At 39.4% G+C, this 25,278-nt stretch overlaps 1 protein-coding gene and 1 long non-coding RNA gene across 2 annotated transcripts in view; one reads left to right on the top strand and one right to left on the bottom strand.

The window, feature by feature from the left end:
- The window catches only part of LOC121933921, a 110,274-nt gene that overhangs the window by 60,966 nt on the left and 24,030 nt on the right, over positions 1-25,278 (bottom strand). The window lies entirely within an intron of this gene.
- Positions 15,323-22,527, top strand: LOC121934930. Its single transcript, XR_006104701.1, has 3 exons — positions 15,323-15,535; positions 20,870-20,947; positions 21,060-22,527. It is a non-coding gene; the product is annotated as an uncharacterized LOC121934930 (long non-coding RNA).

Here is a 25,278-nt window from a genome sequence, read left to right as displayed (position 1 = left end):
CAAAATGTGGGTGGGAGAAGAATGAGAGAAGGAGGTCAAATAGCTAATCCTACTTTGGGAAATGATCTCCCTAGTTCTGATATCATTTCATGAAATGTCAGGTAAACTAAAGTCTTAGGCCTGTTACAGACTGCCAAAATAAAGCTGCTTCGGGTCTCTTTGGAGGTATGCTATTTAAATGATGCATGGGTCCCAAGAGTCTGGAGGTCGCGCCAAAGCCACACTCCATTCCTAAGCACTGGAGTGCAGCTTTGGTGCAGCTTCCGGATTCCTAGGATGCATGCATCATTTAAATAGCATACCTCCAAAGAGATCCGAAGCAGCTTTATTTTTGCAGTCTGTAACAGGCCTTAGTTTTCATCAGTTGTATGAACTCTGTTTTCCCCCATTTCCATGCTACAACTTCATTGTTCACTTAATTCCTTTTTTGAGAAACCAAAAGGTTTCCTTCTCTGTTATTCTTCCATCCAAACTCTCATTGTAGTCTTTATTTATTCAGGTCTTCTCCTCCACCAGCTTCAGGGCCTTTGAAAGCTCCCTGCTTCAGTTGTGGGAGGAAACAGAATCAGGAGATGTTTCCGGATCAAGATTGACATTGAATGCCTGGAGAGAGAGATGCAGAGGTAGAAGGAAGGGAGGTTTCTACCCTTTTGGCTTCTTGGTCAAAAGTTGGTTTTACAAACTCAGAAATGTGAGCGATGTGACAAATTTTTGATGTGAAGAATTATGTCCTCATAAGTGGCTGGGTGGATGCAAGGAGGAGATTGGAGCCAAGTTACGTACGGAGCAAGTCACATAGAGAATTTAATTTTCATGAATGGATTAAGGAGAGAAAGTTAAGTGTTTCCACTTGGAGAACCTCTCAACAGGTGAGGTGCCTAAACTATTTTCAGCCATCTATTATTATTATTTTTTGCTTTATTGTGTTTTTACATTGTAAGCTCCGTTGAGTCTCATGATGGTTGAATCCATGAATGCAGAATCTGTGGATATGGAGGATCATCAGTATAGAATACTTTCAGTATCTCTTTGCACATTTGCTGACTCCAGTGGCATCCATTGAAATCTGTGATATATTTTTCTAGTGGCCTTCAAAGATTAATGCTAGGGATATGAAGGTGGGAGATATAAGTATGATTTTTTAAATAAAGAATTACGGGGAAGGATTTGAGAATCTCTTAGTTGCATAAACTTTCAGATAGTTCTTGATGTAATCTTCCCAGAATGCTAAACTTCTGTTACTCTTAAACCTAGCTCTGTTTCTAAATTTAAGGTTCTGTTGAAGAGTTTAAACCAACACCGAGGACTTTTACTTGGCATCTAAATACTTGCTTGCAAACATATCTTGATATTCTTCACTGGAAAGAGCACTTATTCACCTAAGAATGGCTCAAGGAAAAGGATCATTTCATGGACACAAAGGAAGAAGTAAATTCACAGCAGCATCATTTTGTCCAGTTACATACTAATGTTCTGAGCATGTTTTTGATACAGCCTCCATCACAGTGGTAGCTCCCGCTATAATAATATACACCATGATATATGGCTTGACAAAATCTGATGGATTCAGGACTCCTGGCTACATCTAACAATAGATCATGAACTCTTGTTCCTTCCAACCTCCAGTTCCACAGACATATGGATACCAGTAATGCCCATTGTTTCCAGAGCTGCTGTAAGCATATCAATATTTCATGCAACTTTTTGTTCAACAGAAACCTATCAAAAATGGGAAATTCTTCATAGTTTTATGTAGTCTGGTTGAAACTTTAGTCTTAGGATGTATAAAAAGTTTGTGGATGAACTACTTCAGCTGACCCATAAAAAGCAGATCCTTTTGTCCCTTTGAGTTGCAGTATATTATATGCTCCTCTGATACAATATGGTATATAGGAGATGATACTAATTAAGGAATACGTGCCATTTTGTAAAAGGCTCCACTAAGCAGTTTTTGTTCTCAGATGTACCACTGTGGCCGCCACCGTAGTATCCACAATGATTGCAGCTTGTTCTAAAACCTCTCAGTGTTTGAGACAACGATTGCAGTCATATTTGGAAAAAAGAAAAGATCCAATACAAAAATTTGTCTGTTTTCTCTTAGTTCTTCTCCTGGCTCCTATTGAGAGTAGGAATGTATATTGTCCAGATTCCCATGCAAAAGGAGAATCTGGAAGGGGACAGCGAAATTTTTTTTTTAAAATGGGAATTGTTAAAAGCAACAATTTTAAATTTGACAATCTGAGAAAATGAATGAGTTAGTTTGAAGTGTAAGGACAGCATGGTAGAATTCCCGGGGATTATGTAACAGGACTTTGGTCCCAGGAATAGCCTTTCCTTTCCTTATGAGTGATCGAACAGAATATTTGTCTACTCAGACTGGACATATTTTTCTAGCGCAGGGTATTGTATGAGGAGAACGTCTGTTACCTCAATATCTAAATAAATATTTTGATTTTTTTTCCTCCTCCAAGTTCAGCGAAGACCCAAGGTTTCAACAAGCAATAGCTATTTGTGTCTTGGGACAGGATCTATTTCCATGAGGTGGAAATCCTGGGCATAGATAGCAAAAAGTGAGCAATTGCTTTAAGATAATCTGTAGTGTTGGAAGAGTCACAGGATTTTTAGAGGGCATGTGCTTCCTGATGAACAATCCTTTATGTAATTGCCTCCTTCAGAGGCCTTGGTGTGTCCATCACCATCAAAAAGGCTAGGATGATGGGAAAGTGTAACAATACCTTCCCAAATGTGGAGGTGAGATTGGCTTTGCTGACTGTTAGACTGATGGTGAAGGGACTGTGAAGATACTTTTGTTTTGGTTTTAATGATTTGATATTTTTTTTAACATTCTTTTTGTACACTTCACATTCTGGAGTGTGCTTAGTCTCTTTGGGCCAAAAGGCACATTGCAATTATTAAACCAACTAACCACTTCTCAGTGTGAGCCGCAAGAAGTCATAATTATTAAATAATACTAGCATAACAGTGAGAGCACATAGTGATACATACTGAAATGAAAATGCCAAAAGGGGTGAAATTTTGTTAATACAAATGCATTTTCTTGATTTTGACAGAATATTTCCCCTTGCATTTTCAGGGAGCATTCATTCTTCATGTAACCTCTGCTCAAATGCTAGATTTTAATGTTACTTTTAATACCAACTCGGATCCTAAAATTAAGGCTCTGCTGAAGACTTTAAGCCAATAAAGACTTCAATGAAACACTGAAGATTTTTTGCTCGACATCTAAATACTTGCTTGCAAACATGCTTTGGTATTCTTCACTGGAAAGATCACTTTTTTTTGTCTGAACTCTGAACCCCAATGAAGAGGATCCTTAAACGGGAGAGGCGGGATACAATAACAACAACAACAACAACAACAACATGCAAATAAATTCACCAAAAGCAACATCATTTCATTCAATCATTCACTATTATTCTGAGCATGTTTTTGATACAGTCTCCATCACTGTGGTAGCTCCCATCATAATAGTATGCACCATGATATGTGGCTTGACAAAATCTGGGGGATTCAGGACTCCTGACTACATCTAACAAAACAGATCATGAGCTCGGGCTTTTCCTTCCTGGTCCCACAGGCATGAGATATTTTTTCTTTTCAGATTGGATTTTAAAAGGTGAACTTGGACAACTTCCTCTTCTCTACTCCAATATAGCCAAATGGTTGGTGGTGTGTTGAAAAAAGGCTGGAAGAAGAACATGGGCAGTTGCTTTAAGGTTTTCCACATTGTTGGCTACATTATTTTGGAATCACTGCCAACTCATACACAAGGCAACAGGTGTATGCCGGTGAAAGCATAGTTATGGATGCCTGTATTAAAACTTCTATCAGTTGCTTGTTATTCTCTGAATAAGTTTTTGACTGAGCAAACATCACTGTGGGAGCTCCAGCTATAAAGTACACTGTGATACATGGTTTGACAAAATCTGGGGTCTACAAAGACACTGCTCCACTGTATACATGAGAGACACAGCACCCACTCTGCACTCTGCCCATGGCATAAGATATTTCTGGTCTTCAGATGGGATTTCTCAAGCCATTAAACCACTTTATTCCAATTTGATTGTAATGTAGTCAGCAGGATATCCTGCCACTATTCCATCCATTCCTTTCAATGTTCTGGAGTATCCAGTTCCACATTCTTTCAGATACTCTACGCATAAATATTCAAATGAACTTGGAACCAGTAATACACATTGTTTCCAGACCTGCTATATACATATAAACATTTCCTGCAATTGTTATAACAATACAGTCAGCCCTTCTTACACACAGATTTTTATATACGGATTCAAGCATCCATGGTTTGAAAATGTTCAAAAAAGCATAAATTTCAAATATCAAACCTTGATTTTCTATTTTTTATAAGGGACACCATTTTGTTATGTCATATTTAATGGGACTTGAGCATACATGGATTTTGTTATCCACAGGGGATCTTGGATTCAAAACTCAGTGTATAACAAGGGTCCACTGTATGATTATAAATCTTGCAAAGCAAGAGGTATAGTTAGAAATCAGCCAGTGCCACTGCCAGCTCTTCTTTATTTCATTCAGATGGAGTGTGTGGATGTACATATTGTCGTAGGACAGATTTTAATTAAGAATTTTAAAAAACTAGGTATTCCCTCATTGTTAGCTATGAGGTTGGCCCTATCCACTTGGCTTCTATAGTCTGAGGGCGTGTCCAGTGCATTCTGGGGAACAGATGAGTTCCACCTTTGCACAAACAACTAAACATGTACAATCAGAATGCTAATGCTGCTGCCCAACTCCCATTGGGTCATCGGCAAACTTTCCAAACCTGAGATTTTCAGGGTTTGGAGGCTTCCAATGAGAGATTAGAAATCTTGGAGGAGGTAGGAAATGCCAAGACAAGCTCTCTTTTTTATGAGAGTTGAGCTGGGCTTTATATAGGCCTGCATCATGTGTCCTGTCCCATATTGTTTTGACCGTCTCTTATTATTTTGAAAACCTGGAAACCCTAAGTAGTTCTCAAGAATGGATCTGGGACAGCTTGATGGAAATAAAGAGATAGCATTGTAAACAGTTTTCGTATTGGGATATAACACTGTGGCTGCCATACTCCCCCACTGTGGCTATCATTAATACAAAAACCTTTCTCTGCAACTAAGACATTATTTTAGAAATGGTGAGGCGTGGAATTCTGCAAGTGTAAATGAGAAAACAAGCAACCAAAATGTATAGTTGGTACTTGGAAAATGTGAATTCATTCATTATTCACATTGACATTGAAAGCACTGAATTTCACAGTGTGAATTTAGCAAGCCAGGAATCTCAGTTTCATTTTTAAGGATGTATTTCTCCGCATTATGAATATGAAGGAAGATTCTATTTGAAAATGCACATCCAATGCATGGAGAAACATTAGCATGGATTAACAACCTAAAATACCAAAATAGTAGAGTGTTTCCTATTCTTCATCCAACGCTGCCTCTGCACTGCAGAAATAATGCATCTTGACACTGCTTTAACTGCCATGGCTCAATGCTGTGGAATGCTGGGATTTGTAGTTTGTTGTAGCACCAGACCTCTCTGACAGAGAAGGCTAAATATTTCACATAACTACAATTCCCAAAATTCCATAGCATTGAGCTATGTCAGTTGAAGCGGTGTCAGATTGCATTGTTTTTGCAGTGCAGATGCAGCCATAAATAGCAGAAGAAGAATACACCATGCAAAGTGTCTTGATTGTTCTTGGTTTAGAATTATAATCCTTTTCATCTGGTAATATATGCACAGTTTGTCATATAAGCAATTAACAACCATGGCAGCAGAACAGAGGAGATATTGCAGTCCAGAATTATCATTGGTCTCATATGCTGGAACCATATGTTCCTTGATTCCGATGCTCTTTTCATCTGAACACTGAACTCTGAAAGAAAACTTATCTTATGCCAACTTTTCCACTTCAAAAGTGGTTATGTGAGCAAACTCCCCCTCCCCATTCATTCTGTGCTTTTTGGTATAAATTTAGTTCCTTTTGGAGAAACCAGAGTGGAAATTACCTCTTCCCCTTTCATCCAAAGACTTGCATTATTCTATAATCCCTTCATCACCTTCTCTTCTGAAACCTCAGGGTCTTTGCCATCTTCCTGCTTCAACTGTGAAAGGAAACACAACCAGAGCAGGCTTTCTGGTCTGAGATTAGAGAGTTAAACAGAGCGTTGTGGAATCTGAGGTGTAGATTAATGTTTACGTGTGGTGAACCTGTTGAGAAGAAGAGAACATGTTGATTACACACATGTGCTGGAACTCATTATGTCTCTTTTGTGGTTGACTCTTTTGTACTGAAATGTAAGACTTCCTGGTTGAGGATCTGCTAAACATTAAAATAACAGGAGTTCTGTCCTGCATGCAGCCTGGCAATTCTAGCTGTGAATCATCAGATAGAGGTACGAGGAACATAATGGAAGTCATATTTAAGGAGAAGAGGTAAAAAAGGAAGAAATATTTGCCTGCTTTTCTTTCATTTCATGACCAATGTTAGCTGGGCTGATCCTGTTGTAATTTATCATTTCTTGCTTCATTGGTGTCCTTTTTGATCGTGGAAGATTTTGGAAGGATGTTACTCACTGTGGAGCCCCCAGTTATCACAGTGAAGCATCGTTGTACAAAAAGTCCTGAGCCTCCGCTACAGAACTAGATGGAGCCTAGTCTTTGGGGTACTTAAGTCTGTGAAGAGCAGGCATTTGAAGAGCATGATGCTTTAAGGATTCTAAGTAGATTTTTTTCCTCCCTGGAGATGGTAGAACATTGGTAAGCTTTGGATTTGCCCTCAAAATGTTCCAGAAAAGAAAGCACACAGCTTGCTTTCCAGTACTAGCAGTTGTTTGATTATGTGATTAGTAGCTCTGGTGGTCGATGAAATGCCACTGTCTGATATACACAGAGCACAGTTGTCCCACAGTAATGTATGCTCCTACAAAAACCACAGAGCTTGCTTAGACCAGTGATTTTTCTGGGCAAAGAATGCAGGAATAGAAGAGTCAAAGAGTAACTGCAAAATTAAATGAATGTTGTCATACATACAAGGATTTCATGGAAAAATAATGCACAATTCCACAGGGGAAGATTTATATTTCACAAAATCAATGTAGGATTGCAAGTCTAAGTTTTTAGTGTTGTGTACTTAACTTCTTGGATTTTCTGTGACATTTTAATTAAGCTTTTACTTTTTTGGGGTCCTTCCTTCAGTGTATATTTGGGAATGTAAAATTAAGCCTTGATTTTGGCATTTTGCTGTGGTCAGTGGGCTTTGTGGTTTTTTCCTCTCCTTTCAACCCTTCCATGTTACCACTGAAGCCATCTGCAAATTTGGGGAAGCTGCAGGAATGATGTGAAATTGCTTGTAAGGGACCAAAATATTAGGATGCTCAGTTCACACATACATACTAATAATAATAATAATAATAATAATAATAATAATAATAATAATGTTTATTTATATACCGCTTTTCCAAATTTGATCAAAACAATTCCAGTACAGGTTGAGTCTCCTTATACAGAATTCCAAAATCCAAATTATCCCCAAATCCAGAATAGTCCACATGGGTGGCTTAGATAGTTTTTGGCATGGTGTTTCTTACTGTGGTAACCTCCATATTGTAGCACAATGATACACAACCATACACAAATTTCAATAATGCTGGGAATGAAGTACCCAGTGGAGTTACTACTTCTGGCTCAAAAACTTCCATTAGGCTGTAATACTGATTTATAAAAAAATGTTTTGAGGCCTCCATTAGATATATTTGGAAGTACTCCTCTGTCTAATTTTTTTGCAGAAAATTCAGCTTTCAGGGAATTTTAGATGCCATCTCTCTTAAATCCTAAACTTTAAATTAACTCTTAATCCTAAATGTAGTCCTTCCTAAATCTATAAGTATGCTTTTATATTGCTCCAGTATTATTAATTGTTTAATTCTATACAATGTAGACTTTTTGCAGATTTTTAACTATATTATAATCATTTTTGTGGGTTTTTTGGGCTATGTGGCCATGTTCTAGAAGAGTTTCTTCCTGATGTTTCGCCAGCATCTGTGGCTGGCATCTTCAGAGAATATATTGTAATTGTTTAAAATTTGCAAAGCAACCCAATCTGGGAGAAAGGCAGGATAAGAAAAATAGTAGTCATTATCCCAGAATTAAAACTCCACTTTTTTTTGAGATCTGTTGCATTAGATTTAATTGGTCTGCTTAGTTCCTTATGGATATCGATGTACAGGATGTTTGGTGGGTAGGTAGAGTTTTTGACATGGCATTGTTTACTGTGGTAGTTATAATGGCACAATGATACATTCCAGTACACAAATTTCAGTAATGACAGGAATGAATCACATCAGTACTTCCCTGGTTATCTTCCAAGCTCAGATGTAGCTAACAGCTTTCCATTCCTGAATCCAAAGGAACAAAGTAGTTAGCCATAACCTCTATGTGTACCACAGTCCCCTTTTCTTGCTGAAATAATTATTAGAAGTAGTTACAATGGATTGCTTTTATTATACACACAGGCACTCTGAGGATCACACCATCTCCCCCCCCCCCCCCTTTTTTTGGAACAGGATGTGAATGTTGAATGTTGAGGAGCTGAGACCCTTTGGTCATTTTTTCTGACAGCAGAATATCTTGAGTGACCTACCACTGCTTGTGACCTCCCAGAAAACAGCAAGAACAATGCAATTGCTTTTAGGTTGTGGTTTCTTGCTTCTAGCTGAAATACAATTAACAAAATAAGTATGCATTTCCCTCCCTTTGTCACCAAAATGTATTTGAATGGGACTGTATCACTGTGCCCCAGCCAGTTCTCACACAATGAGAATAGCCTCGACAAAAATGTCCTTTCACATCTCCATTAGGAGATGGATTTCTGTAAATAAGAGATGGACAACCCAGTCTTCCAGATATATACTGCTGTGATGGAACATACAGTGGCTTATATTAAGCTGTAAAGGGTGACTACCACAAGGAACCCCCCCTCGACCCCCCCGTGCTTCCCACCTTGATTCAAGGCTGGTCCAAGCCTGAGCCCAAGTGTTCAGAAGGGCAAGATTATGTCCCAGAGAGTGCTGGCATTTTGTCAAAGGAAAGGGCTTGATGTTTTTGCTTTTGACAAAAATAATGTTTCGGTATTAGCAAGCATCCTGCCAATGTTGCATAACCAGAGATTCCTCTTAACTCTGCTGTAACAGCACTTTAACTTTCCTCCTTTCTCCATCTTATGACATTGCACAACATGATTCCATGTCAGCCAGAGCAGTGTTTTGCAAATGTTGGTCCTCCACATGTCTGGGTCTTCACCTCTCAGAATTCCTGATCCTCGATCATATTGGCTGGGCCTTCTGGGAGCCGAAATCCAAAATATTTGAAGGACCAAAGTTTGAGAAGCTCCATTCTAGAGGACATGGGGAATATGGGGAGATAGCTTAACGTTTCCTCTGTGTTACTCTTTTGGGAAGGATATTGTGTTACCTCTTAAGCTGGATTTGAAGGATTCAGAGGTAGATGATGATAAAGGTGAAGATCTTCTGCCAGGTTGCAGCATGATCAGATGGTGCCGAGAAAGAACATCTGTAAGGGGTTTTTATACTGAGATGTAACACTGTGGCTGCTATAGTATCCACCACAATGTTTCATGTTAGTAATAAAACCTTTGCCTGCTCTTGAGACAAAGAAGCATCCTTTTGGACTTCTAGAGGTGGTAGTGGGAGGAGCGTACTGGGGTCCAGCAACCACCAGCCATAGACCCTACCACAGAAATGAATCAGGGCCTCATTGCTTCTTTCATCCTTGGCATAGATCTTCCTTTATTTTGACTATCTCAAATGGCTTCTGCTCTCCTCATGAACAGTTGAAGAAGAATACTTTATGCAAAACATCTAATTTTGCATACATTGTATTAAAATTACGTATAATCTTTAGAATGTATACAGGGAGTATATAAATACCCGGGCAGCTTACGAATCAATAATTTGATGGTTCCCTGCCCTCAGGCTTACAGTCTAAATAATATGTGAGACATGAGAAAGAGGATTAAGTCCAGCAGATGCTGGATGTTCTTCTGCTCCTCAGAGGCCAGAGCCATGGCAGTTGGAACATGGAAAGAGGGTCTCTCATTGGCGTCTGGGCAAAGATATGATGGAGCTGTCCCTGGCTGCTCTTCTTTCTCTTAGAGGCCAGACCAATGGTCATTGGAACATGGGAGGGGGGCATGTCACAGTTACCACTAGCTCAACTAGCATGGGGGAAAAAAGAGAGAATTTCAGTGTTCCTATCCCATATACTTCTCTAAACAGGTCTAGTTCCCTGATTCTAACTTCTTCCTTATTCAACAATGGAGGGAAAAGTCACAATGAGGTGACTTTCCACCTAAAAAATAGTTTAATGAATTGACCCCAGGTCTACTCTACAAACTCCAGTGCTGCATCTTGCAAACATGCCATTCTGTATTTCCTTCACCTTATACCATCCATCACCCCAGGAAACCTCCAAAACGTTGCCCACATCCTACTCAAACCGTGGGAGGAAACAGAAACGGAATGGGGTTCCCGTCCAAGGTTAATTTTGGGTGCTGTGTGAGCAAAATGTCTGTTTTATGGTTTCTTGACGATAAACTGGTTCCCATATGTGGAGATAAGAAGCAACGATTGGCACAGATGCCATCTCTAAGAATGAGAAGCTCAAGATAGTGAGGTGGAGGGTGTTTCGAAGACTTCATTTCCACTACCTTTTAAACAGGATTGCAAATCAGTTTGAACTGCCCTTTGGCTGACTGGAGCAGGTCCATCTTGAATCGTTTTATTCATCAATGTGAACCAGAAGTGGGTTATTTTATTTTATTTTGCAGCAAGAAAATGAGATTGGAACAAATGTAGTGTGAACCATGCTCTGCTGCTGAATTAATCCATCGATTTGGATTGCAAAGCGATTTGTCAGTGGGAATGTGGCCCAGATTGAGTTTCTAAATGCTAGCTTCTTAGGCTAGCAGTTAGAAAGCACTCTGCTACCTTTTTTGTTGCTGTTAATGGATTTTGTGTGGTGAAGAAAAAGATGGCAAAAGTGTCAGAAAAGAAAAAGGGGTGACAAGTGAAGAATGATGCCATCTGAAGCCACCATAAAATCCAGTGAATGAGGCAGAGAGATGGCATGATGAAAAAAAAGGACTCATCTGAAAAACGGTAGGATTGGGAGAGAGTAGTAAAAGAGAAGCTGTCAAGTTATGTGTCAAATTATATATATTTTCTTATGTATCGATATTTGTGGATGGATATTGTAACCAAATTTTTCAATGGATACACAAAAGTACAAGTGTGCATGTTGAGAAAGCAAGAGAGATTAATTTTGTGCCAATGCTATTTTTGCAGTCGACTTTTCCAAAATGGCAACACAGAACATCTTTTTTAAAATGCTCTTTTGCTCTGTGAAAAATGAGGCCAACGGCTTGTACTTGTGGAACATCTTACAGCAGGTGAGGTAAGCGGTCAAACTGACTAGATGCTTCTGGGAACTGTAGTCCAAAGTAGTAACTTTTCCTAATTCTGGGTTTGATTGAGGGGCTAGTGCAAAAGCAGTGAAAATATAGAGTATTAATAAAATATTTTAAAAGTATCATACCAGTGTAATCCTGTATGTCTTTTCAGATGTCAGCTGTATTCTAGGTTAGTATGAAGATAGGTAGTGCAGACTGAATATAACTTTGCTTGATGTATTGTTAAACACATGTACATTTTTGACAAATTAGAAGGTGACATTATACCTAAATGTGGTCCAATAAAGAGTCAGGTTTAAGAGTTTAAAAAGAATAAAACAAAGCAACAACACCAATTTGATGCAGTTGTACACGCAAAGCCTGAACAGGTTTTTGATACAGCACCAATCACTGTGAAAGGGGCCGTACACAATGATACATGGCTTGACAAATTCCAAGGAACCTAAGAATAATGCTCACATGAAATTAATATGCAAGCAGAGCATCCTCTCAGACTTTTCTCTGGGTACCACAAGTACAGAATTTTGCAGTTTGTTAATTACATTATAGGGAAAAAAAGTTTTCATGGAACTGTTTGTTTCAGTATGAACTTTGTAAAAAAAAAAAGGAACATCCTTTTGTTCAGCAGAATCCAATGAGATTATTGCACATGCTGTATCCCATCTTTCTCTTGACAGGATACATGCACATTTAAGTGTCAAAGATGGTTCTTACCACATTCACCTGTGGCCAGACATATGCAGCCTGTCTGCAACTTGGGCTTCCCCAGCAGATTTTTGTATATGGGATTTTGCCATTTTTAAAAAGCCATGGGATAAGCCTGGGTTGCAGACAGGCTGCATATGCCTATTTATGGGTGAATGCGATAAGACCTATCTTTGACACTTAAACCCATTGGGAGAACGACATGATACAGAGTGTGTGGTAATCTCCCAAGTCTTCCTTTGAATTGTCTTTGTCCTGCTTTCTAATTTAGTCATGTTGCTGTCATTCTCCATTAGTGGCCTCATTTATCATGTGGAAATATTTACAGGTTTCATTTCTTCCCACATCTGAATTTTGTTTTAATTAAATGATATTTTTTTTGTCCATCTCACATTGAAATTTTGGTAGCTTCTTTATGAAGACAGAAGTTGTTTCCCAAACTTTAAGGGGTGGAAATTGAGGCTGCTCAGATAGTTGCTGGTAAGAAAAGAAAAAGATTGAGCCTGTGCCTGTTCATGAGAGGATGTAGTAGTGGTCACATCTGGTTCATTTTGAGTTGTCTGAATAGGCTTTTGATGGTACATTCATCATTCTGGAGCACAGCTATAATAATCTACATCATATATTATTGTTGTTATGTCCTTCAAGTTGACCCCAATGTATGGTGACCTTTTCATATGGTTTTCTTGGCAAGATTTATTCAGAGGAGGTTTGCCATTGTATTTCTCTTAGGCTGACAGATTGTGACTTACCCTAAGAGCTTGTTCCCACTTAGGATTTGAAACGAATTAAAATAAAACGTTTTTAATAAAATCGAATTAAAATAATACAGTTGTTCACCTTGTACGTTTCTATGCCTGAATGGGGATTTGAGCCCTGATTTCCAAGAGTCTTAGTCCAACACTCAGACTACTATACCATAACATGCATGATATGATGTACACTACATCATGGCATATAGCTTGGAAAATCTGGAATATTTATCGTATGCATTTTTAAAAATTCCTTAAGAAAACCAGGACAAATTGGTTAGATAAATGAATGAGTCTAGCTCTTTACAGGAAATATGTGAAGCATTAATGAAGGGACTCAGGGGAAAAAGAGAGAACTATGCTGTACTTTTTTTCCTTAGTTCTTTCTAGCAGAGAATTCATGAACAAGCCAGCATAAACATTTGCAAAATTTCCAGATGTCCCTGTTTTAGCATTAAGCTGATATATTTTATGGAATGATATTAGTGTTTGTATGTGTGGCATGTAAGACTGCAAACACAAGCTTAAAAATTGTGTGTGTGTGTCTGTGTTTTTGAGAGGGTTTCTTTCACTGTGGGCACTACCAGTCCAACTCCATCTCACACAATGCCGTAAGGCTGTGCAAAATCCTGAGACACAGGGCTGGGTGTTGGAGGGCCTACCCATTTCCCACACAGCTGTCTGATGGAGCATTAGCATAGAGCATTCCTGGCTAACTGATGGCCTGCCAACTGAATGTAGCCCACTGACCATCAGTAACTGGATGCCCTAACTCTGAAGCAACTGAATTATGAGACAGATGGCAGCATTAATGAAATATATAAACCATATCTCCTTTTTGTCTCTATTTCTAGACAAATCATGGTCTCCAGTAGACTTTTTAGAAAATGGTTATGAGGGAAGCATCACAAAATATAATCTGCTCACTTCCCTATAATGATCTGAACACTGATGTGAGTAGAAGACATTTGTTACATTGAGTTCTCTAAACACTGGGTGATATTCAGTGTTACAAGGACAGATTTCCTCTCTCTTTCTTCTGCTCTGAACCCTTTTTCAGAGGTTCCTTCACATCACAATTCTGGCATAAATTTAGGGGACTTATGGAAAGTTGTGAGTAGGAAAGGGGAATCCATACTACCAACAGTATATGTTTGTTGCATTCCAAAGGAATTTACCCATTCATTGTTACCCATCAACTATTTATTGTGAATGCTGAATGTGCAAAATTATTATTAGTGTCTGTCTCACTCCATTGACCCAATCAATGAATTGCACTAAGTTGAATTGCACATAGTATTGTAGGTACATGGAATCAGAATGGACCCCAAGGGCTATCTAGTCCAATTCCTCTTCAGTTACAGTGAAATAAATGTGCATGTTGTTTGTTACGATTAAGTACAGATAAAGGAAACCTCCATACTCAGAGGCATTATACTCCAGAATATGAGATTATGGGGACAAATAATAGTGGACCTCCTCTCCCCTTCTCACCTTGCATGGGAAATGACAAATGTATCTGCCCAACTGTTGTCATCTACATGCTTTCATGGATGAGAATGACTAAAACAGCAGATTTTCCTCCTCTTTAAGAGCATTTTCAGAATGGAGAGATAGAATAGCACTCACTCATTCCATGCTGAGTTTTTTGGCTCTAGTTCAAAGACTGAATCTGATCATTTCTTTAATGTGTCTCCAAGAGGTTCTTGTATGGAAATGTACCACTGTGCTGCCCCATCACACAGTGAATTGTTTTCTGACAAGAACTTCCTTTCCTTTTGGCGTGTCAAAAATACACTGAGATGTCTGGCTTAGCACTCAGGATATGCAAGGTTGTAACTTGTGCATTTACAAAAACATTGCATCAATCTAGAACTCGTCATTTCTCATTTTCAGCCTTCCAGGAGAGAGCATTCGGTGAAGCCTGTCAGCTGTGACTTGCACATGACTTAATAGTTCAACTTCCAAGGGTTGGTGCAAAAACAGCCTGCTGTACTGCTGTATTTTTGTATTGTAGTTTATCGCCATCCCCCCCCCCCCCTTACCAGGCTCCACTGTGATATTTTAGGGAACAAAAACCCATGTGAGAATTCAATTTGATAAGGAGATCAGTGGTGAAGAGATCTTGCTTCAAACTTGTATGTTTTCATTGTACTTTTTATAAATCAGTCGTACTATAAGCTGCCTTGAGGCCCATTTGGAGTAAATGGTGGAGAAAGGCAAGATAAGAAGCAAAAGAATAATTAAATAAATGAATAGTCTGTTTTTCTTTTTCTTTTATCTTTTTAAAAAATCTATAAAAATGATGAATTGACAGCAACACTGTCTTGTTTGGATTTGGATTCAGCATGATGGGTCAGTTGGTGATTCAATGGATAGACCTTTGAGCTGGGAAGCTTGTTTTCTCTTTAGACAGTACTATGTACCTCAGGACAAAATAATTTTGATGGATGTGAGGCATGAATCTGGATCTACAGAAGAAGAAGATCAGAAAGTCTGCATGCAAATTGGCATCCTGGAACCTAGAACTGTGAATGACTTCTCAGGGGTGTGTATATGGCAATTCTTCCCACTTCATATAAAGTAAAAAATTGTTCAAGGCTGGGTCTGGGTGTAGCAGTGAGTAAGACTGTGCCCTTGATTGTTCAGAGGGAAATCTCTTGTTTTCCAAGTATTTTCTTCTCAGATAATACTTTGTTAACTTTCTCTAACAAAGAATCTCACCATCTTGATGCAAACATGCATCTGAGAAAGTAGGTTCAAGTCTACAAAAGCTCATGTTACCAACTTCTTTCTTTCAGGTAGTCTACAAAGATCCCTTTGTATGCTAATCTTGGTACAAAATCAGCTTTGTCATTGGAGTTTATCACATGGAGCTCCTTCCATGTGCTAAATGTCAAACAAGCACTCCTATGGGTGTGATCCCCATGGTGCTACGGAAGTGGAATAGCGGCTCCTGCTCCATTCCCATCACACACTCATAACAGGGGGAGTTTCCTGGAGCACTTTTCTTATTAATGGGATAAATCGTTAAAAAAAGGACCTTTATTTCACATGGCAATACCATATTTATGTCATGTGGACATTTGTTCACTTTTACATCTGAGGAAGTAGCCTTGAGTCTAAAAAAACCTAATGCTACAACCTCTTTTGAACAATATCAAAGGTGCTGCGAGATTTCTTTGCATCATGTGGGCTGTGAGTTTTCTCTATTTCTGAAATGTCCCCCCCCCCCCCCCAATACAGATTTTGTACGGCCGTGAGTCATTGTGCCACTGGAGGAAAAGAAACCCAGTGCTTTCCTATGACACAGTGAAGTGTGTCTTGACAAGAACATCCTTTTCTCTCAGCTTGTCAAAAGCTCACCGAGACGTCTGCCCCAGGGCTCAGGATATGCAAGGTTGCAACATGTTCATATACAAGAGCATTGCATCCATTGCATTCTTCTTTTTCAGCCATCCAAGGGAGTTTGGTGTCTAGCCCATCAGGTCAGCCTCAAAGAGTTAGTGAACAAACAGCTTGTCATCTTTTTATATTGTAGTTTTCTCACAGCCAGCATCCACCATGATATTTCAGGGAACAAAAACCCACACGCCTGCTCAGGTCATCTTTTAAGAAGGGTGAGAATACAATTTGATCAAGAGATAAATGGTGAAGAGATCTTGCTTTAAACCTCTATGCTTTCATTGTATTTTGTTTGTTACTGTAAGCTGCCTTGAGGCCCATTTGGGGTTTGGTGGTGGAGAAAGGCAAGATAAGAACCTGCTAAATAACAAATAAATGAATAGATAGACCGTGCCTCCTTGGACTAAGTATGGGTGAAGAAAGTGTTTCCCCCACAAATACAGGAGATTTTGTATGGGCATGAGTCACTGTGCTGATACCACTCCAGTGCCCACAGTGTGTCATTCTCATGCAAAAATGTGGCATTTGGTACTGCTACAACTGCTATGGCTAAGTGCTATGGGAGTCTGGTATCTGTAGTTCTGTGAGATATTTAGCCATCTCTGTCTGAGAGTTCTGGTGCCACAACAAACTGGACATCCAAGGTTTTCACAGGACGGAGCCATGGCAGTTAAAGTGGTTTCATACTACATTAATTCTGCAGTGTGGCATTAGCTGTGGTTGTAGCTCCTTTGCAGACCTTTCCTACCCCATAGGGAAATCAAGAGTAAAACATAGTGGGGCTGAAGTGTGTGCCCTATATATGTCTGCATCATTTTTAAAAAGAATACCTGATTAGGACTCCGGTCTCTCTCATTATTGACTCACTTTGTAAATGTGCTGAGTCAACGTACAAAGCAGGGACTGTGAAGTCTCTATTCCGCTCACTATGCTTGTATGGAGAATAACAAGCCTGAATTAGGAGTACTTCCCTTACATGTGGAAACTCTCCATATGATGAGACCATGATGGGGCAGAATCCTAGGTCCAAAACACACTGCAGAAATAATCCAGTTTGTGACCACTTTAACTGCCATTATTATTATTATTATTATTATTATTATTATTATTATTATTATTATTAACCTTTATTTATAAAGCGCTGTAAGTTTACACAGCGCTGTACATAATTTTTTTTTTTTAGTCAGACGGTTCCCTGCCCTCAGGCTTACAATCTAAAAGACACGACACAATGCTAGGGAATTCTAGGAAATGTAGTTTTGTGAGACATTTAGCCTCCTCTGTCAGAGAGCTCTGGTGCCACAATATACTACAGTTCCTAGGATTCCCTAGTATTGACCCAGTTAAAGTGGTCTCCAACTTCTGCAGTGTGTTTTGGACCTAGGATTCTGCCCTATAAGGGTCCTATTATTCTGCAATATGTTTTGGATCCTAATCATGCTGTTACTGCCAGAATCCTATATCACGCTCTACATTACACAGCTTTACATATACTTAACTATGTAGTAAAGGGCCTAAAATGCCCTGTTAGTGAATTGTGAAGACGTATAACAGGACACTGGTAAAGGTGTGTTGCTGTGCATTGGCACTCCCTAACAGATTTCCCAATATGTATCAAGTCCTATTATGCCTCAGTCCCAATGCACATTGGGACTCATTGTGTCTCCATCCTGGATACAGACATTATGAAACTGCCCAGTTCTAATTCCTGAATGTGTAAGTCCACTTTCAAAGACTTAACTCTCTTACAAGATTCAGGCAATTATACTTTTTAAAAAGAAACCAGTTATATTCCTCACTTAAACTGTAGAAATAATGCAGTGTGGCACCACTTTAACTGCCATGGCTCTGTCCTACAGAATCTTGGGCTTTGTAGTTTGGAGAGGCACCAGCACTCTTTGGCAAAGAAGGCTAAAAATCTTGCAAAACCACAAAGCCCAGGATTTCATAGGATGGAGCTACAGCACTTAAGATGGCATCAAACTGCATTATTTCTGCAGTGTGGATGCACCCTATGGCCCTCTCCAGACGGGCCATTGCCTGGGGCCCTAGTACGTGTGGAGTACGTACAAAATGGCAGCGCCCTGTTCACATGGGTGTCACCATTTTGATGTAGCGGACACTTAGCGTCCGCACGTCGCAGCGCCCAGGTGACGTCATGAGTGCACCAATGGTGCACTGCGACATCACTTGCGAGCCGCAAAAAGAAGCCGCTTTTTGCGGCTTCTTTTTCTTGCCGTCACCAAGCCGAGCAGTATTATTATTATTATTATTAAACTTTATTTCTAAAGCGCTGTAATTATACACAGCGCTGTACAAAGTCAGTATATCCGCTGTGGCTTGCTGGCGGCACAAATGGCACCGCCACCAGACCGTCCTTTAAGGACAGTCTGTAGCACACCATAGTTCCCTAGTTTTGAAAAACACCCATTTAAAAAAGTGAAAAAAAAACCCTTAAAATGTTCAAAATGTCGCCCAAGGCATTTTAGCACCCCTTTATCCATAATGGAAAAAATAAGAGGAATCATTACTTGATACATGTAAAAAAAAGTAACAGTTCCTAGTCATTACATGGTTGACAGAAAGGTTTTATGCCTTTATTACTCTCAAAAGTAACATGTAAGTATGGAAACATGTTAGTATGGAACAATATTATCTGCAATGGATTACTTCTAAGCACCAGTTATTGAACCTCTAAATATGGAGCCTTCATTCAACTGTTGCAGGACTGAAGAAGTTGCTTCTTTGGTATACAGTGAATAAGCGCCTTTGATATTTTACTTGTTCAGTAGATGGCAGCATATCCTAGCAAATAAACCCAATGTGTTGCCAAGGCTGCAAAATGCACAGCTGGAGGAACCAAGGCCATGGAAATTTTGTTACTGAAACTTGGCAAAGGTTTGCTAAAAATGAAGTACAGTTTTACACATGTATGGACATACTTTCCCTCTGTGTTTTGTCAAATTCTCAGAAACACAATCCTGTTCTTTTTGTGCAGGCTGTGAGCAACCTTTGGAAAGTGGTATGTAAACAGTAGGAGGCTGAACATAGTAGTACGTTTGCACAGAAGGAATCCAGTCCAGTTCTGTCCAGTCCTCTCCTCCGATTAAGAATATAGGATAAAAGTGAGACACACTTGCTAGTGGTTCTTGATTCAAACACCCAAAACACCAAGACTTTAAAGCTCCAAACAGTGGAGATCCATCTTCTTCCATGTCTTCCTTTGGATCCCTGCTGTGGATTTTATTACCACCTAAAAGGTGGCATATGGCCATTAGGAACAGGGTCTTTTTCATGGAGGTACTAGAACGGCCTCCTCCAACATCCTTCCCCTTTACCTATGATTTCAAGGCAATTCACAAAGATATAATAATAATAATAATAATAATAATAATAATAATAATAATAAAAATTTATTTCTATCCTGCTTCTCTGTTTACAAACAATCAGAGTGGCTTATTTAAAGCCAATATTGCAGTGTCTAGTTTCTAGGGAAACCCATTCAGGCTTACCTTGAACATGTTCAGGGGCTTTTACTATGCATGAGCACTATGGGTCTTGTTTATTTTTTCCTGTTTGATTCAGAATTGCTTTTCTGTTTCCCTTTATAGGACTAATCTGTAGAATTCAGGGACACAGCTATGTTGGTCTGGAATATGCAAAGTGATCTTGTAGCACCTTTGAGAATAAAGGTGCCCAAAAATAACAATGTAGCATAAGCATTTGTAGACTTGGTTCACTTTCTCAAATGCATGGAGTGAACTGGTGCCCAGGAAGGATCATCATACTCAGACTATGGAGATTATTGCACAAGCTTCACTCCTAATGCTTCTGCTGCTCTTTAAATTTGGTGGTAATTCAGAGAGAAAGGGAATGTAAAGAGGTTTGACTGCAACACCCCCCTTGCCCCTTTCCCAATGAAAGTATATGTCACATACTTCAAGAATGGGTTAACTGCAAGACTGACAGCTATTCATGGGATTTTCCCATTCATTACAAGCAGCGGCATAAGTACGGATTGACTACAGGATACCCTACTATGTAGCCATGATGTGGTGTGATAAGAGCTGTTGAATACATTTTCAATGCCACTTCTGTCCCACTATTGAAGAACAGTGTGATAATGAATAGCTTTAGAAATGCAAAATGTATCGATATGGCGATGAAGTGGAAGTTCAGTTTGAATATGGTCACTGAGGGACAAAGACAGGAGGAAAAACATTGTCTAAGGCTAGGGTGGGTGGATGGTGGAGGGAGTTTTGTAATGTAGTGTTTGCAGGCTGGGAACCAGAAAGGAGATGCAATGAGATGCAATGAACTGGCTAAGAGTGTCCCTATAAGGCTGGGGTGTTAAACAATCTTATAATATATATGGTGTGCTATGAAGACATTGTCTCTGATCAACCCACTGTTGATGGACTGGAGTTTGTATATATATTCTAATTCAGTTATTTCTCCTTCCAATCTTCTTTTGTAGTTTTGTTTGTTTGTTCGAGGACTGCTATCCTCATGTCAGAAATGGAATGCTCAGAGAGACTGAAGGTGTCTGCAACAGGTTTTTGTGTCTTCCTATTTCTAATCTCAGAATATTCTAGCTTGATTTTGTACCATTTTATGGCATTGTTATACAGTAGCTTGATTTTTTTCTTCTTTTATTTCTGTAACAGATGTCCATATATCCTGGAAGCTGACTGAATTCTTATCTGAAGAAGAGTACATAAATGTTTCATGATGAATAAGCTACAGGAAAATATGAAAAGGGTGAATGTTACTTAGTCACCATGTGGTATTTGTCTGGATGCTCCATAGCTTTGCATCACTGTGTCCCACCCCTGTGTCTGACACAGTAATAGGTTGCAGTGTCAACTGCGGTAAGAGACCGCAACTGAAGGTAGAATTCATTTTTTGATGTGTCCCTGGTGATAGTGATCCGGGTGCCAAACACTGAGTTGTAGTAGGGTTTGCCTTCTGCAGCAGTACTCCCAATGCCACCCATCCATTCCAGCTTTCCATCTGAAGACTGTCGGTTCCATCCCCAATACCAACCACTCACTTCAACACCAGCAACAAGGCAGGTCAGCTTGAATGATCCTCCAGGGTTCACTGCTTGTGCGTCAAACTCAGTTAGTTCAAGAGTGGAAGAAACACCTGTAAAAGCGGGACAGAAGTTAGAATTGCACACTGGAGTCTTTTAGTGGAGGATTCACAGGCCTGGATCCTATGACAACTCAACAAGGTCAACAAAAGCAATGTTTCATTCTCCCCACATCCCAACTGTCCCTCTTGGTGTGTCTTGAGACATCTCTGGATTTTGTGAAGAAGACCTTCTCTACAACATAGGATAATAGAGAGCTTCTGGAAAATGGAAGAGAAAAGCTCCAGACTGGTTGAAGCTCTACTTGATTTTAGGTTATGTCCTTGTGCTCCAGAAACATGCCAATCCCATTCAACCCTGTTGTTTAGGAGAGCTCCATGATGTACCAGAGAGGTTCTTTTATGGGATGAGCATCTGCAATGAGGAAAAAATGGGAGACTTTCCTTCTGTGAATTTCCTTATATTTGCTTCTTGTAAGATACAATTCTAACATTTTGAGGCAGTAAATACTCACCTGGAGAGATGCTCAGTAAGAGGAGAAAAATGGCTGTGGATTTAATTTCCCCCCCTTTACTCCCTCCCTTCTTTCTCTTTCCCACAGAATAAACAGATCTCAGCCAGATCATGGAGGAAGGTTATTATATGATGCTTTTTTAAAAAGAGGCACTAATGGGGAAGATTTGCATGGATGAGCATCCAATTCATTGAAACGTCTGCATTAACGATAAGCCCATTTACATAAAGCACAAAGCAGGAGTGCTGAGTTATCTGGTTTTTGTTTTAAAAAACTAAAAAGTAAAGCAAAGGAAGGAGAATTTACATATATTTAGAGTAGAAAAAGAAATTAACCTCTACTTTCACCCTGAGTAGCGCACATCAGGGGTTCCAATGTGGCCCTGGTTATAAATAACACATAGTCCTATCATAACAGCACCACAAGATGCTCTAATTCAGTGCTTTCCAACCTTTTCTATGCCCAGCACCGCTAGATGTTTGATTAATGTTTTCACCCCATATGAAAATAATATCACATTTGAAGACGAAGAAGTCTTATTTTCTAATTTTTGAACCATGTATTCAACCCTATACAATACTCCATGTGAACAAATTGAATTTAAAAATAAACTTTTAACTCAGTGCATAAAATGCAAATCTAAACTGAGCAATTAGGTTCTAATTTATTCAGAAAAAAATGAGTGACGACTCATGACTCATCACTCCAGGACATGAGCCACTCTTTTTGGCACCCCTTGGAATCCCATTTTGCACCCCTTGGTGGGGGGCAGGCATCCCAGGATGGGAATCACTGTTTAATTGCTATTAAGTCCTCCAGACAGTGTATACTTCCATTGGGACTTGGGATAAAAGTTGTACCCATTTATGATCAGAAACCACTTATTCACAGGATAAACTGAGAACTGAGCCAATAAGAAGCATGAATCCAAATTGTTGTTGTTGTGTGCCTTAAGGTAATTTCTGACTTATGGCAACCTTAAGGTGAACCTGTCACAGGGTTTTACACTCAAACCACTACACCACACTGGCTCCAAGTATCAGGCAATAACAGAGATGGGATTGTGGTGCCATCCAACAATTGTTAAACTGCAAATCACAGCATGCCTCACTGTTACCTATGGTACTTGGGTTGATGAGAGCTGCAATCTAGCTATATCTAGAGGCTAGATATACTATCCTTGGACTATGTCTTTAGAGCGACTAGTGAAATACCATTTTTCAATGGCTTCCATGAAATTCTACACATGCCCTCCCTTATGTGGTAGAATTTTACAGATATTTTCATAAAGAAGAATGCTTTCACCACTGAATTGGTGACAGCATTCTTCTTTATGAAAATACCTGTAAAATTGGTATTGCATCCAAAAGGATTATAAAAGATCAGGTTCCTGAGATATGCAGTCTGTTGACCAAAGAATTCTATGGCAAGATGACTAGATCTAAGTTTGCTTGGGAAGTGGACCTAAAATGTCTATCTCAGACCCTTAGTAATAATAATAATAATAATAAAATTTTATTTGTATACCGCTATTCCTGGGTAGATCATAGCGGTTCACAACATACAAAAGTAATACAGTGAAATAACAACATATATCCCCAGTAACATCCAACAATCTTCCCGCACCAATTAAAACTTCAGAATACAACCTAAAACATTACATCATAAAACCATTAAAAAACCCCCAATACAAACAATAGCTGGATCGAACAAATGTGCAACAAGGGGAGGAAGGATGGTATAATTAAGGAACATGGGGGAAAGCTTGTCGGAAAAGATAGGTCTTCAGATTTTTCCTAAACAAGTCTATAGAGGGGACCAAGCAGAGCTTGTCGGGCAGAGAGTTCCAAATCTGTGGGGCTGAGATGGAAAGTGCCCTTTGAGAAGATGAGATGTATCTCGACTAGTAAAATTTCATGCAGACTTCTCTGCCATTTAAATACCTTTCCAAATAGCCGAAGTCATGTTTTAAAAGCAGCTCATCCTGACATTTTTATTTTGCCAAGCTCCTAAGATACATCAGGTATAAGCAACTCTCCCTCTTTTTGTGGCAAAGATGTGAAAGACTGTCTCTGTTCCACTTGTAGCTTATCTATCCAACCATGTCAAGCATTTAGAAAGCAGGCTGATAATGTCCTCATACAATTGAAAGATCCACCAAGGGCTTGTCTACATTGACAAATTACCCCCAATTCCTCCTGAGTATGTCTTCTATTTACATGATGATTCAGGCCAAAACCCAGAATTGGATGCAGATTGTCTTCTAGATACCTGAAGCCAATTCGGAGCTTCCTCCCTCTAAAACACATTTAAATAACTCACCTTTTGCTCTGGGTTTTTGGCTGTCTTTGCAGTGATGATGGCAGCCACCTTCACTTGCAGTCCCCATGAGCCACCTGGCTCCACTATTGTGGGTATGAGTCACTCTGATATGACAACAAGGTGCCCAGTGTCAATAACATGGCTAGGTACTGTAATGAACTTTAGCTGCTCTCTGAACCAAGTCACATTACACAATTATAACACTATGATTCCACTTTAACTTGAGTATTAGCATCCTATAGAATGTTGGTATTTGTAATTTGGTGAAGCAAGAGAGTCTTCTGGCTGATAATTTTAAATACCTCTTCCTAAACTACAGATCCCAAGACTCCATAGGAGGTTACTATGGCAGTAAAAGTGGAATAGCTGGGTCTAATTGTGTAATGTGAATGGACCCTTTGCCCTCCCCCAATCCCGGGTGATAAAACTGCTACACAAAGATTGGCTCTCCCACTTACTGATCAGCACATGCTGCTAGATTTTAGGAAACACATGGATGGCTTGAGAGGGTTTGCATTATCAGAGAAACTGACACCTGAATTGAAGATAGCAAAATGGGAGTGTAAAGTAAAAGGCTCACTGTCACAGGTGATGGGGTCATTTCAGTGCCGCTGGTTCATCCTATGAAATTCTGGAAGAAGGACTTTCTCTGTTGGATTCTGCCCTCCCCACTCTGCCATCCTCTCATATAATGCAGTCTCATGAGCAAAGTTTTGTTTCTATGATCAGCTGCCATTGTATATGGGTTATTTGTGTTGCTTGCTTGACCTCCCCCACTTGCAATGCATTCCTGTTAAAATTTTAAAAGACAAAGAAAGCAGCTGAATGATTCAAGCCAGATTAGTGCAATGAATATTATTTCCAGACAGAGATTGAACCCATTCCAGTGGAGTGTGGTTTTTGCATGGATGCTCCATCGCTTTGTTTCACTGTGGTTTTTGCACAGTAATGCACT

This window comes from Sceloporus undulatus, chromosome 6 (assembly GCF_019175285.1).
Source record: "Sceloporus undulatus isolate JIND9_A2432 ecotype Alabama chromosome 6, SceUnd_v1.1, whole genome shotgun sequence".
NCBI lineage: Eukaryota > Metazoa > Chordata > Lepidosauria > Squamata > Phrynosomatidae > Sceloporus > Sceloporus undulatus.
Note: the sequence above shows the minus strand (reverse complement) of the source record. Positions and strands in the feature narration are given on the sequence as shown.